We start from the raw sequence: 5,526 nt of genomic DNA on the forward strand, positions 1-5,526 counted from the left end.
CATGGGAAATTCTCACAGGCTTTCGAAAGCAAGCATACCATGCTGTGTAATCTGATTGGCTGGGTTCATAGCGTGCGATACCAACTGCTGGGTTGCCAGGATAATGCCCAATGTTGCCACGTCAGCTGCCTGTTAGGCTGCAGCACTAATCCAGTCCGAAACCAGAACTGGGCCTCCTTGCACTTCAAAGGACTTTGCTGCCAACTCTGCCATCTGCATCGCCATGTCTGCTACTTTACAGAGGAATAGTCTTATTCTTCTACTTACTTGTTTTAATCAACACATCATTTATTTAAATTTCCCTCCCAAACTGTGTTACAAAAATAATATGGGTTGAATGAATATAAACGGACTCTCCTCCCCCCTTGAACAGTATTTCAGGATTCACGCCACATTTCTTTAAAGCACAAGATAGTATTAAAATGGGCTAAGGGATCTTCTCTTTAACATAATATTCAATCTCCTGTAATATTTTTTTGAGTTTGTGAACGCTGGAATCCCCGGATTCAGCAAGTGTTAGAATTCAACCAAAGTCTGGAGTGTTAAAATATGAGCCAGGCAACTCTAATTCCTGGATGGAACAAGTGGCTAACATTTGTCCATGTGCCGGGTGAGGGGCCATTAAGAGAACAAAGGATCAAAAGGATTCTGCAGGAGATGGCAAATGGGTGGGACCCCTCCCACAACAGATAAAGCCAGAGTTTAGAGAACAGGTTGCCCCCCGCTGTAGGTACAACTGATCTGTGAACAATCGCCAAACCTAGAAGTGACCTGGAGATGTCATAAAAGACGTCACTAAAAGGGCAGTGTTTCAATTTCACGTGATTTCACGCAAGCGTGCAGTGACCCAAAATGCCCCCTACACGGTGCAAATTGTGGGTTGCCTGCAGAGAGTTAGAAGCAGTAAAAGCCTCGGCCCAGTATACCCGAAGGAGCGTCTCCACCCCCATCGTTCACTGAGGTCCAGCTCCGAGGGCCTTCTGGCGGTTCCCTGCTTGCGAGAAGTGAGGTTGCAGGGAACCAGGCAGAGGGCCTTCTCGGTGGTGGCGCCTGCCCTGTGGAACGCCCTCCCTTTGAAGGGAGTGGGCAGGGGGTGCATTGACAGTTGGGAGGCAACGCCCGGAGGGAAGGAGGAGAAATGCATCTGGAGCAAACAAGATATGCAGGCTTGGCTGATAAGCAAAAGGAGTGCACTGGCAAAATGCTTTAGCAACACCCAAAGAGGCAATAAGGCAAATCGAGGAATATGATATGATGAGTTACTGGTGGTGGGGTGGTCGGGAGGGGCTGCAGGGGTATAAATATTGCTGGCTTACGTGTATTAGGGGCCGCCAGCCTTTGGAAACAATTCTGTTGGTTGCCTCTGTGCAGATCACAATAAACTCTTTTCTCCGAAGGAACTGAATCCCTGGTGCTTCTTGCAACCTCTACGTCCTGGGTAAGCGGGGAAATGGATCCCAAGTAAATAAGGCTTCACCTTCAGATGTGAAGGAAATAAACAACTACCTGACGTTTAGAAGACATCTGAAGGCAGCCCTGTTTAGGGAAGTTTTTAATGTTTGGTGTTTTATTGTATTATTATTATTGCATTGCTCTGGTCCAGGAGGTCATGACGAGTCGGACACGAATAAATGACTAAACGACAACTAGTGACAGGTTCGAGATGGACTTTAATGTGTTGTGTGAGCATATATTGCAACATAGCAAACAGTCTGCTTAAGAACAATTCAACAAGGCGCAAGATATTGCATTTCTAAGTCTTAGAAGGAGGTTTTCTTTGGACAACAGCTGGACGGGAAAGATTAATGATTTGGGAGCAGCCAAAACAACAAACTTCAGAGAGCTGGACAAAAGCCCGGATTGGATGGAGCCAGATGAAGCGGCGCGAACAAAAAATAAAAAATAGTTGGAAGAGTACACTACACAGGCAACTCTGTACTCCATGGACGAAAGGTTATTTGTCTTCTGACATGAGTGGGGATCGCAGAGCCAGAGACAAGTTTGGGGAGATAAAATTGAGACACGGAAATATGAAAACATCGATGAGAGATGAGAGGCAGGACTGAGATTTGGATATGCTTCGAGATTCAGACTGTGGAAAGCTGTAAATTCAAGATTATAATTTGGAAGAGAATTCGATTTTTTTAAATTTAATTTTTTTATTTTTATTGGATTGTGATTTGATATATTAATTGGATGTTTTTTATTGGAAAATTAATAAAAGCTCTAACAAACAAAATATATAATGTGTTATGTGAGCAAGTTGTGGATTTGCATTAATTATATGTCATTGGAACCACTGGCTTCCTAAGATGTGTGTAATGCCTACGCAATTCTAAACCATTTAGGAGATTATTAATCCCCAGTTTGGTAAGGATGGATGCGGTCCCATTGAGGAATCCCATTAACTTCCCCCTCTCCAACAAGAATGGTCTTGCCTGGTGGGGGCGAGTTTTGAACACCGCGGGGTTTTGCTGCAACTATTTCTTGGAGAGGGATCATAATCTTAGTGATTTCCACACTTCAGGCCTGCTCTCCGTACCCTCTGAGCTTTGAATCTATGCATTTTCCTGTTCTGAATGGTTGAGAAGAATGAGCAAGACCTCAGATTCTGTGCTGGTCCCGAGGGTTAACTGTGCGGCGAGGTCCGAGTCCAGTCCGAGGTCGAGGGTGTGGTATGGAGGCTGTCCATCAAAGCTGTAGCTGGGTCCAAGGCAGGGAGTCGGGTGAGGTCAGGAACTCTGGCATGAGAGCAGGACAGGGTGTAGGCAGGAACAGGCTACCAACAATGTTGCTCCCGCAACCTGGGACTGGGCGGGCTGTCCTAAGGCATAGGGCAGCCCCGATGCTCTGGTGACTCGCCTCTCCTGGCCTGGAGGCAAGCACTCCTCCTGCGGGAACTTAGTTCCCTCCGCCTCTCTGCCCTGAGCCTCTGCAGCTCAGGAGAGGCTGGAGGGTTACTGGACCCAGAGGCAACCTCAGCTTCCCCTGACGGGGCTGAGAGTGGAGCACCTGCAGGCAATGGGTCCTCCATCACCTCAGGAGCCAGAGCAGACTCAGCTGGTGCCTGCACCTGAGGATCCAGCACAGGTGAGGACCCTTCAGGCTCAGGCCCCAGCCCCGGATCAGCTGGTTCTAGAGGCGGGGACTCCTGTGTAGGCTGGGATTCCTCAGGTTCAGCCTCCGAGTCCGAATCCCAGGCTATCACAGATTCCTTCTTTGAGAGGGACTATTTATTTGTCCATTCCGATCGGCAATGTCTGCACTGACAGCCAGGATGTCTTCAGCACCTCAGATTGGGAGTCTCTCTGCCTGGAGATGCTGGGAATTTGAACATGGAACATTTCTGCAGGTAAAGGAGATGACCACCTCTGAGCTGTGGTTCTTCCTCAAGAAGATGACCTAAAACCATAAGAAACTGTCTTACACTGGCTAGACCTCCTGTCCACCTGGCTCAGAAATAGCTAAAGCTATGGTTTTCCCAGTACAGCGGTACCTCGGGTTAAGTACTTAATTTGTTCCAGAGGTCCGTTCTTAACCTGAAACTGTTCTTAACCTGAAGCACCACTGTAGCTAATGGGGCCTCCCGCTGCTGCCGTGCTGCCAGAGCACTATTTCTGTTCTCATCCTGAAGCAAAGTTCTTAACCCGATGTACTATTTCTGGGTTAGCAGAGTGTGTAACCTGAAGCGTATGTAACCCGAGGTACCACTGTAGTGATGTATGGAAGTGAGAGCTGGACCATAAAGAAGGCTGATCACTGAAGAATTGATGCTTTTGAATTCTGGTGCTGGAGGAGACTCTGGAGAGTCCCATGGACTGCAAGAAGATCAAACCTCTCCATTCTGAAGGAAATCAGCCCTGAGTGCTCACTGGAAGGACAGATCCTGAAGCTGAGGCTCCAAGTCCTGGGCCACCTCATGAGAAGATAAGACTCCCTGGAAAAGACCCTGATGTTGGGAAAGATGGAGGGCACAAGGAGAAGGGGACGACGGAGGACGAAATGGTGGGACAGTGTTCTTGAAGCGACCAGCATGAGTTTGACCAAACTGCGGGAGGCAGTGGAAGACAGGAGTGCCTGGCGTGCTCTGGTCCAGGGAGTCACGAAGAGGCAGACACGACTAAACAACAACAGGCAGCAAAAATTTCCAGGATTTTTTCAGGCCAGGGTCTCTCCCAGACCTAGCTGGAGATGCTGAGAAACTGTAGCCCCTTGCTCTTAACCTGGAGGGTCTGTGTGGCCAGTATAACTGGACAAGCATGTATAGGATAGGCTAATTCTCTATGGATTTATCAAATTCCTAGTTAAATCCATTGAGGCTACTGCCCATTGTGTCTTTGTGGGCAGTGGATTTCATCACCTGATGGCGAGTTGTGTCCAGAAATCCCTCCTTTTGCCTCCCCTGATTTTCCTTTTCTGATCAGCCTTTTGCATTCCTCCTCTTCCAACCAACATGGACTCTGAACAAATTCATCTTCTTAGTCTGGGACCGCCAGGGTGATTTTGGGATGGCTGTTAATCTGTCAATGTCAGGTAACTCTCAATTCCTCAATCTTAATTTCAGTTCTGCAGCAATTTGATGGTTTTTTTTTTAATTCTCATGAAAATTTGCCGGCATCTTAGTGTTAATTTCTCCTAATAAATGCATTTTTAAAAAAACTAATACGGCCGTACCTTGGTTTTCAAACAGCTTAGTTCTCAAACGTTTTGGCTCCCGAACGCCGCAAACCCAGAAGCAAGTATTCTGGTTTGCAAAAGTTATTTTGGAAGCTGAACGTCCGACAGGGTTTCCGCGGCTTCCGATTGGCTGCAGGACCTTCCTGCAGCCAATCAGAAGCTGTGCTTTGGTTTCTGAATGTTTTTGGAGTTGATTTGACTTCCGGAACGGATTCCGAGGTACGACTGTATACATATTTTTGCAAAGCTATTCCCTCCAATGTAACACACTTTTGCATGCTTTTTTTCAGAGAGATCTACACTTCCCCCTAAAATAAACATTTTTGTTCTTGCTGGAGAACTGCCTTGCAAAATGTGGAGAGGTGCAAATTTCAAAGGCTAAAGGTGTTTTGGTTTGGCGTACTGGCTCAAGAAGTTTGGATGAGGTGGTTTCTCATCAAAATGCAAACAAAATAAATTTTTTCCTCTATGCCCCTGAAGTTTTGGAGAAGCCCAGTCCCCTAGGTCCCATCTCAGGCTGTCCACAGAGGAAACCTGTGCAAAATATGAGCAAGCCAGGGCTGAACTGATATTACCCTTGCTGGTACCTTTCCCGGGAAAATCAGAGGCTCAGTATGTCAGGTTCCTATTGGAAGACCGGACAAACGCTAGAACATTAGCAGTGGCCAAGTTTTTATCGGTGTTTGCAAGAACCAATGATCCTTATATTCTGAACGAAATGCTTGTTTAACCTGGAGGTAGGCTGAATGAATTGTGTATTGCTTTGTAACGATTTGTTGGGTCTCTGGACCGTAATAAAGATTGATGATGATGGAAATCTCTGGTGCAAGGTCAAGGAGAGACAGCAGA

The sequence above is a fragment of the Podarcis liolepis genome (genome assembly GCF_965112155.1).
Source record: "Podarcis liolepis genome assembly, chromosome: 13".
Lineage (NCBI taxonomy): Eukaryota > Metazoa > Chordata > Lepidosauria > Squamata > Lacertidae > Podarcis > Podarcis liolepis.